Here is a 10,464-nt window from a genome sequence, read left to right as displayed (position 1 = left end):
TTTCCGTGCTGCTTGTACTTTCAGCTTTGCTTTAACTAACTCTTCCCTCCTCACCACCCCTTGCTAAAATGGGGAAATGTAATTTCCCTTCCCAGAGGGGGTGTGGTGGGGGATGGCGGGAAGCTGGGGTTCAGTCAATCCAAGCTGCTGACCCTGCTGAGCTCCAGGTCCAGTCTTTCCCTCACTTCCCCACTCTCAGGTGAGCCACCTTCTCTATTTGCTGGTAGGTCCCAGAGACTTGAATCCCCTCCTGTTTCTCTGCTCTGTCATTATCGTTCTAGTGCCATCACCAGCCTACTGTCCTTCAAAAGATGAATGGCCAGGTAAGAAGACTGTCCATCAGAGGGGACTTGGGGTTTTACTCTCTTCTGGTTTACCAGATGGCCGGGGAAGGGAATACAAGGGAAGTTGGGGCTCATTGGGTAGCTGGGATGGGGCTTTGTGTGGGGCAGAGGGGTCTCAGTCTGGGCAGAGTCAGGGCTCAGTCTATAGCCTAGGTCGGGGCTGGATGAGAAGTTTCATTCAGGGCCAAGAGCTCAGTCTTTCGCCAGAGTCAGATCTTGAATTAGAGCTCACTCTATACTTGGGATCAGAACATGGTCTAGGGTTGGACTCAGAGCTTTGTCTGGGACCAGCGTCCTGGCTCTGTGTTTGGGGTCAGAGCTATCAATGGCCGGGGGGCTCTACTGGGGATGAACTAGGGTTGGGCTCAGTCCAGAGAGGGCACAGAGCTCGGTCTGTGGTCAAGGTTCTGACAGCTTGTGACTCGGGTCAGGGCTCCGGTGTGGGCTGGGATAAGAGCTCAGTTGATGAGCAGGTTAGGGCTCAGCCTGTGGCCAGGTTGGGTTGTGTGAGGTCAGGACCAGGCCTCAGCCAGGTTCCAGAATAGTTTCTGCTCTGTAGACAGCTGTCAAGGCTGGGTTGCATCAACCACAGATCTTCCTTCCAGCACAGCCCCGCCCTAAGCCCCGCCCTGGATTTCCCATCTTCAGGGAGAAAATGGGGGTTTCTTGGTCTTCCCCGAGGCCCACTGCTGCCACTTTCCTTTTGGGACCTGCGGGGTTTCCCTATTGGGTCCCTGCTGTGAGACAGAAACCAAGGGGGCTTCCCCTTCCTATACCCTGCCTCCTCAGCTCTGCCTTGGCACTGCCCACCAGGGTAGCCTGGGACCAACTGCCAGGGAAGTACCAGCACCAGCCAGGGGTCAATCCCAGAGGACTGCTGGAGGAGACGGACAAGGAAGAGCGGCTGGCACCTGTCTAGCCCGGACTGGTTTCCCTTGCTATGCCCCCCAGTGGTGGCAGCTCATTCCCCCACATCCCATGCACCCGGCGCTCCCTGCGGGCGGGTCCTACACATCCTTAGGCTCCTGGTGAGGACCGGCAGAGGCTCTGGCTGGCTTTCCTCACATCCCCAAGTCTTGCCATCATCCTAGAGACATGCCCACCCACTCACTCCCTGACCAGAGCCACACCTGACCTCTCAAATCCTGAACCCCATCTCCTGCTCTCTGGCCCTCCCAACCTTCTCGTAGGGTTTCCCGAGACCTCTGCCCCTTGCTGCTTCTCTGCCCTTCTCAGTCTGGCTGCAGCTGGCTCCTCCAGCCTCACCTCTCACTTCCACTCTACTCCTGCTCCAGCCCCTGGAGCTTCATGCTTGAACGCGATGAGCCACCTCATACTTCTTTGCCTTTCCCAGGCTGGTCTCTGCCTAGAATGCCCTCCTTGCCTTATACGCCTTGTCACAGGCTTCCCCCTGAATGGCTTATTCTTCCTGCCATAAAGCTTGTGGGCAATGGGCATGTAACATTTGCTTATCTTGCTCCCTCTATCCTCACTCATACCCCTCCAGCCATACCGGCCTCCTCGTTGCTCCTAGAACATGCCAGGCATGCTCCTGCCTCAGGGCCTTTGCACTTGCTGTTCCTTCTGCCTGAACACCCTTCTTCCAGATATCTGCAAAGCGTACCCTCGCCTTACAATCTCTGCTCAAATGCCACGTTCTCAACTAGGGTCTTTACGAACCACCCTCCTAAAAAATGCAACCCTGCCTCCAGCCCTCCCTATTCCTCTCCTGCATTTTTTCCCGCATAGCATTTTAGATATATAATATTTTTAGATATTTAACATTTTCTCAATTATTTTTTGTCTGTCACCATGTACCAGGATGTGGGTTCCAGAAAGGTGGGGATTTTTGCCTGCTTTGTGCCCTGATGTGTCCCCAGTAGCTGACAATAGCAGGTTCATATTAACTCACTCAACAAATCTGTCTTCCGCCCCGAGGGCCTCATCGAGGTCCTGCTCAGGCTGGTGATCTGTAAGCTGCCGGTGGAGCAGCGGGTCTGGGACCAGCCTGCGCCCTGAGGTCTCACTGTCAGCCTTCTCCCACGCTGCCCAAGGCTTGGGGCACCTGGACATGGCCCTGGCTGACGGACTCAGCAGAACCTTGACCAGAAGCCAGAGGGCTAGGGAGGGCAGCGCCAGCCTCTGTCCACATCCTTGGAGGATGGGCCCCTCTCTGCCTACCTGGGCCTCAGTTTCCACAATTAGATCTTGGCAGGTGGGCTGAGGCTCGGGCTGGGGCCAGCAGGAAATGGAAGGGATGCGGTGAGGGGTGAGAACGGCGGGAGAGGAAGCCAAGAATCCCGTGTGGACTGCAGTGTGCAGCTAACCCCCTGGGCCTCAGGTGAGTCACAGGCCTGCCCTGGACCTCAGTTTCCTCATTGAAAAGTAATAGCAATTTTCAAACGATGCCACTGTTATTATGTAGAGAATGAAAACCTAGATGATTTTTAAAAAGAGAAAGAACCATACACCCATTTCCTGATTATTTTCCAAGCCCTGACCCAGCTCTGGCCTGTGGAGCACTCCATGGGGTTGCCTCGGAATTCTGAGCTCAGGAACCAGAAGGCAGAAGCTTCAGATGTGACATCAGGGTGGAATCAGGAAGGGAAATATCTTATTCAAGGCCACCCAGTGGATCAGTGACAGAATGAAGACTGGAACTCAAGTGGGGAATCCCTGGGCCCTGTGATGTCATCATCGTTGAGGCTTGGAACGAGTCCCTGGGTGAAACCAAGATGGGCTTTGGTGCAGGCGGGAAGTCTGTGGGGAGGTGAGGTTGGAGCTGGGGCCACACCTCTGAGTCTCCCGAACAGGATATGAGGCCCTGAGGTTAGGCACTGCACTGCCCACCCCCTCCCAGGAGAACGGGGGTGGATGAGGCCTGGAGTCCCATGATCACTGGGTCTCTCTCCCATTGGCCACATGCACCCATCCCACCCTGCACCCAGGTCTAGCAGGATTTACTTCTACCCCTCCCACCCACCTTTGACCTTGGGAGGGGGAGCCTGGCGAGGGGAAAGGTCCCACCTCTCTTTTTCCCATGAGGCCATGGCGGGTACCTGGGAGGGCTGAGAGAAAGGGGGTGGGAGGACTTCCCATGGACAAGATGGTCATCACTGGGTGTTCTCTGTAAACTCCACGGGCACGCAAGGTGGGAAGGCTGAGCTGCGCAGGCTGTGAGGAGAAGGTGGGAGGCCAGGTTTGTTGAGCGCCAGGAAGGAAGAGCCGAAAGCCCAGCCCTGGGAAGTGTTGGAGCTGTCTGACCCGTGACACCCTGCAGCCTCCCAAGTTTGCCTTCACTCATGGGCTGAGAGGTGGGCCCCATTCTGCAGATGGGGAAACTGAGGCACTGTGTGTTGTGAGCATCTTGCTCAAGAGGGTGTACATGGGAAAGGGCAGAGCAGAGCCGGGACTCAACCCGGGACTTTTCTTCCCCGGGCTGGTGTTTTTCCTCTGTCGCCCTCCTGCTGGGCGCTCGGCTCTTCCTGGTGCTCCACAAACCTGGCCTCCCACCTTCTCCCCACAGCCTGCGTAGCTCAGCCTTCCCACCTTGCCTTCCTGTGCCCTTCCCAAACCCAGAGGGTCTGCTCCAGACCTCAGGCAAGCGGCGTGGACACCTTCACTCCTCCCATGCTTCTGCAGGAAGTGCCCACCTGGATCGGAGGGCAAGACAGAATTAGGACGCTATGGTCTTGGCCCGCAGGGCGGCCATCTCTCTGTGAAGAATGGGTGGATATGTGAAACCACAGGGAGTAGGACAAAGCAGGCAGTTTGCAAGTTACTGGGACACCCGGCGAGCCTCTTTTTGGCCTTCATTTCTTCACCTGGAGAATGGGCATGACAGTACCTTCCTCAGGGGAAGAGAGAGCACATGGACGTGTGCTCTGGTGATCTGGAAACGAAGTGCTAATAATATTGAGAGCTCGAGACGCAAAGATGGTCAACTGGTCAGAGGGTGAGAGAATGACGAGAGAAGAGCATCGCTTGGGATATAGTTGCCATCTGTCATTTCCACCTGTCCACCATTTTTTTTACACACACACACACACACACACACATATATATAATTGATTTCAGAGAGGAAGGGAGAGGGAGAGAGAGATAGAAACATCAATGATAAGAGAGAATCATTGATCAGCTGCCTCTTGCACACCCCCTACTGGGGATCGAGCCTGCAACCCAGGCACAGGCCCTTGAGTGGAATTGAACCCGGGACCCTTCAGTCCGCAGGCTGAAGCTCTAGCCACTGAGCCAAACCAGCTAGGGCTTTACATATATTTTCAAAAGCACCTGGATTTTCCTTTGGGGAATTATCCTCTCCTCTCCCAGAGGCTGACACCCCCATGTGGGCACATGACCCAGGCCCGGCCAGCCCCTTGCTGCAGTGAGCAGTTCAAGGACGGAGACGTGACACACTGAGTCAGTCCTGGGCCTGCTGGCAGGAAAGGCTTTCTCTCTGCAGGGATTGCTAGGCCGGTAGAATGTGAGCCCGAACCTGCCTCAGACGGGAGCCAGTGCAGGGAAAGCAGGGCTGAGAGCTACTGAGGGAGACAAGAACCTTGATTGTTATGTATTTTAAGCTCCTGGATCCAGCTTTTCCAGTCAATTTATTCTGAAACGTTCAGTTTCCCAAGCCCATCTTCTTTCCTGCTTAAGGCACTTGGTGTTCTGTTTCTGCCTCTGGTAGCACATGTGCCTCCCCTGCTTTGATCCACCTTCACGATTGATTTCCAACATAAAAAACCTCAGACCGGATTTTAAAAATCACGATCAAGTCCGATGGTATCATAGAGTGGAAAGAAGCCAGCGACAAGCACATTCCACAGAGAAGGAACAGTGCGAAAACAGTGGATGCTCGGTCCATAGTTACTGAGCACCAACGCGGCAAACAACGGGATACTGACAACAATGTCCCAGGCACTGTTCTAGGCACCAGAGCTACAGCAGTGAATGAAGCCAGCAGGAAGTTCTGCCTTCATGGAGCTTATACTGGATGGGATAAAATTAAAATTATAACTAAAAAATCTACCCAAATGCTTACATGTGCCAGGCACTTTTCAATAATTGGCTCATTTAATTCTATGTTGTGGATACTATTGCTCGTGTTTATTTTATACAAAAGAGGACCCTGAGGCCTAGAGTGGTTAGGCTTTGTGCTCAGTGTTAAGTTAGTAAGTGGCAGCTCTGGGATTTGAACCCAGGATATCTGGTTTTCTTAACCACTATACTACACTGCCTGGGACAGCAGTTAGCATTTACTGAGCCTTCTCTGCATGCCAGTTACTGTCCTAACAGCTTTACCTGCATAAACTCATGTAATCCTTAAAACAACCCATTTTACAGATGAGGAAACTGAGCAGCGCTGCCTCCAGCTCGCGAGCTCCAGGAGAAGGCGGGTAAGTAAAGAGGTCTCTATACCATGGCTCCTACAAAGCAGACTGCTCGCAAATCCACAGGCGGTAAAGCGCCAAGGAAGCAAATGCCTACCAAAGCCGCTCGAAAGAGTGCGCCCTCTACTGGAGGGGTGAAGAAACCTCATCATTACAGCCCTGGTACAGGGCACTTCGTTACTTGAGACGTTATCAAAAGTCCGCTGAACTTCTGATTTGAAAACTTCCCTTCCAGCGTTTGGTGCGAGAAGTTGCTCAGGACTTAAAACAGACCTGCGCTTCCGGAGTGCAGCTATTGGCGCTTTGCAGGGTCAAGTGAGGCCTGTCTGGGTGGTGTTTGTGAAGACACCAACCTGCTATCCATGCCAAAGGGTAACAATTGCACCCTGACCAGGACCGAACCTGCACGCTGGGCATGTGTCCTGACCAGGAATTGAATTGGCAACCTTTTGGTACATGGGATGACGCTCAACCAACTGAGCCACACAGGTCAAGGTACACTTACTGGATTTTAAAAAAACAGGTACATTTCTTATTGATAGCAACTAAATGGTGTTTGTAGCATTTTTATCATAAAGTAGACTCCATCCATTCACTATACTTTCTGAGTTGTCCTACGTGTAAGTAGATTTAAAAAAAATATTTTATTGATTTCAGAGAGGAAGGGAGAGGGAGAGAGAGATAGAAACATCAATGATGAGAGAGAATCATTGATTGGCTGCCTCTTGCACACCCCCCACTGGGATTGAGTCCCGGAACCCAGGCATGTGACCTGACAGGGGAATCGAACCATGACCTCCTGGTTCATAGGTCAATGCTCAACCACACCAATCAGGCAGTACATATTTTTAATGTTGTCTGTTTTCTGGGCTGTTTCTGTAAGTTTGCTATTAAGATATATTAAACTATAAAAAACCCCAACAATAGCAGAACTGAAATTTGAACTAAAACAGTATGACTTGAGAATCCACACTCTCTTTCTTCCCAATTTTATTGAGATGTAATTGACAAATACAATTATTTTATTTAAAGTATACAATATGATATATGCATACATTACAAAAGCTTTCCCCCATCGAGTTAGACAACACATCCATCACCTCTTAAATCTATTTATTTTTTGTGTGAGAACATTTAAGTTCTACTGACTTAGCAAATTTTGATTATATAATACAATGTAATCAACTATAGTTCCAAGAGTCCACACTCTTTTTTTTTTCTTGAAAGTATGTTTTTATTGATTTCAGAGAGGAAGAAAGAGGGAGAGATTGAAACATCAATGATGAGAATCACTGATTGGCTGCCTCCTTCACGCCCCCTACTAGGGATCAAGCCCACAGTCTGGGCATGTGCTCTGACTGGGAATCGAACTGTGACCTTCTTGTTCATCGTGGCTCAACAACTGAGCCACACCAGCCAGGCAAGAGTCCATACTCTTTTTTTTTTTTTTTTTTAAATCCTCACCTGAGGATATTTTCCCATTGATTTTTAGAGAGTGGAAGAGAGAGGGAAAGACAGAGAGAAATATTGATGTGAGAGAAACACATCAATTGGTTGCCTCATGCATGTGCCCCGACCAGGTCCCGGACAGGGAGGAGCCTGCAACCGAGGTACATGACCTTGACCGGAATCGAACCTGGGACCCTTCGGTCTGAGGCCGACACTCTATCCACTGAGCCAAACCGGGTAGGGCAAGAGTCCATACTCTTAACTACTAGTCATACCACCTCTACTGAGTGAACAAAGGAATGAAGGGGCCAGAAACCAGAAACCAGGCCCATAATGAAGGGGCAGTGCCCTGGCTGGTATGGCTCGTTGGTGATGAGGTGTGGTTCACCGAGAGGTCACTGGTTAGATTCCCAGGCTCGATCCCACGTAGGGATAATGCAGGAGGCAACCAATAGCTGTGCCCAAGCCCTGTATTGATAAAGCCACGGCCCCTCCTGTATTCATTGAGAGTGTGACGGGCCCTAACTTGTCCTGCCTGCCACTCATGGTCCAATATCTTGCCAGGATGGGTATGGTGAGCAGCACAAATCAGAAGAATGCAGGGAACAGCCCTGGCTGGGTAGCTCAGTTGGTTAGAGAGTCCTCCCCATATGCCAAGGTTTCAGGTTTGATCCCCAGGCAGGGCACATGTTTCTCTCTCTCTCTCTCTCTCTCTCTCTCTCTCTCTCTCTCTCTCTCCAATCAATCAATCAACAAAAAATTAAAAAAAAGAAGAATGCAGGAAACAGAAACACAGTGAGAGGGCAGAGGAGAGAAGAAGAGCAAGTCGGGAGTCTCATGGCCATTCCTTCAACTTCCAGAATTGCCTGCCTGCCCAGGAGTAGGAATATGCATCCCAAGCTTTCTCAGTAAATGCCAGGAAGCAAGGAGAGAGGAAGGCAGGGACCTTGGTGCCAGAGCAGGAGCTGGGGCAGAGGTCAGCTGCCCCTCCACCTCCTTGGCCCCCGTCCTGGCTCATACTCACCTTGGTAGGTGACAGATCTGGTGGGTAGACTGGCCCACTCAGCAGGACCCTCTCGCAGAGCTGGTTGGTCAAAACCTCAGTGTCCTCACCGCTGTCTTCACTGGCCCGAGAAACAGAATGCCACTGCCGACCTGGCCCTGGAGGAGGAGGGCAGAGCAGGTCCGGCCAGCTCAGTTAGAAGCAGAACACTTACATGGACTCCCCTTCACTTCCTTTCACCCACAGGGAAGCAGACAGCCCTCAAATCGGCTGCACTGCGTGCGAGGTGCGGAGGGGCCTGGAGTGTGGGACAGGGCGGTTCCTGTGAGGAATCGGGAAGCTTCCTGTGAGAGTCTCTGACTGGACCTGCCTCAGGGGCTCCAGCTCCAGCGGTGCCAGGACGCAGCTGCAGGCCTCCTAGCAAGTCACTTTCCTTTCAAGCCTCAGCTCCCCTGTCTGTAAAATGGGATGGCGACCCCCTTTGCTTGATGAGCTTGCTGGGACGTCAGACCTGTTGGATGACCAGGGAGGGGAAACGGTAACGTGGAAAGGCAACATTATGCAAATAGGGTCATTCTTCAGAACCAGTGGAATTCTGACAGGTGAAGATGAGGAGACATGTCCCCAGCAGAAGGATGGTGCGAAGCAAGACTATTTCTGACACATTCACTCATGGATGTTTGTTGTGCGCCTACTGAGTGCCAGGGCCCAGCCCTGAGGAAGCGGCAGCGAGAGGCGCTTGGACTAAGTGCAGGTGGTTGAGGTCCTGTGTCAAATGGGCAGCAGGGAGCCCTGCTAGGAAGGTGGTGGCAGAGTGGCTCCGACAGGACAGCGGCAGAGCCCCAGGGGGTGCGTCTCCTCCAGGAACAGGGCAGCAGCTGAGGGGGGGAAGGGGGGAGGGAGGGAGGTGGTGGGAGCATGTAGGCCTCCCTGCCCAGCCCCAAGCCCACCCCAAGCCCGCTCTCTGCCTGTGGCCACTCAGCTCCTCTCCTTGCCTTGGGTTTCTCAGCTGCCAGGGGTCGCCTCCCCTGACCCCAGACAATAAATTAATAAGTAAAATAGGCAGTTTGTCAGACAGTACTATGTGCTCTTAAGAAAATAAACAGGCCATAGCTGGTTTGGCTCAGTGGGTAGAGCATCAGCCTGTGGACTGAAGGGTCAAGGGCACATGCCTGGGTTGCCGGCTCAATCCCCAGTAGGGGCTGTGCAGGAAGTAGGCGACCAATGATTCTCTCTCATCATTGATGTTTCTCTCTCTCTCTCCCTCTCCCTTCCGCTCTGAAATCAATAAAATATATTTTAAAAATAGGATTATCATCACGAGTCACTCCCTACCTTCCTCTGGCCTTTGCTTCAATGCCACCTTCTCAGGCAGGCTTCCTGGACATCCTTGTTCCCTGTGTGCACCTGTACTGTTTGTCTGCCGCACTAGGATGTGAGCTCACGAGGAAGGAACTAGTTTACTTCTGTACTCACAGCTTTTAGAATACGCCCTGGCTCAAATATTTGCTGAATGAATAAATGATGATCTCCTCAAACAGTTAAAAACTAAACCAAACCAAACTCTCCAACCCAGTTCTCCAGAAAAGGGAGACAGGCGAGGGCGCACAGAGCCGTGTGAGCATTCTGGGAAGCGATACAACCGGACTTTCATGTTATAACTTACGTGTTTTGCAAAAGCTGGCAGGCGGGGGTGCTCGGTCAGTCAGGAGGGCTGAACCAGAGGTTGGGGGTCACCTTCTGGTCCCACAACACGAACTGCTTTTGTAATCAGAAAAGCAAGGAAAACCTTGTGTTACGAAGAAAAGGAAGTGCTTGCTTCGGACGGACAGGTGCCTGGGTTCTTGGTCTGGCCCCCGGGAGCGGCCTCCGTCGTCAAGCCTGGCTGCTTGCACAGGGATTTGGGACTGGAGTTCTCTGCTTCTTTGCCTGCTCCCCCGAGGCACTCCCTGAAGTGCACAGAGCTCTCTAGAAGGTTTGAGCATGGCGGTCAGCACACCCGGTCGACTCCTGGCTCACCCTGTGGCAGTGATGAGCACATGACCCAGGTCTTTTCTCTCCCGCAGGGCTTGTGTGATAATAATTAGGTCAGGCGACTGGCCCGAGGTCACACAGTAAAGGAGCCGGGACTTGCACCCAGAGTCTGAGGCCAAACTCTGTGCTGTTAGTCGCCACTCTGCTATCTCCTCAGGTTCTTTTTCTGGCTCTGGTACTCTGCTAAGCGCTTGAAAAACACAATTTCCTTGTGTTCTCAAAACCATGCCGGGAGGTGGGTGCG

The sequence above is a fragment of the Cnephaeus nilssonii genome (genome assembly GCF_951640355.1).
Source record: "Cnephaeus nilssonii genome assembly, chromosome: 2".
In the NCBI taxonomy this organism is placed as follows: Eukaryota; Metazoa; Chordata; class Mammalia; order Chiroptera; family Vespertilionidae; genus Cnephaeus; species Cnephaeus nilssonii.
Note: the sequence above shows the minus strand (reverse complement) of the source record.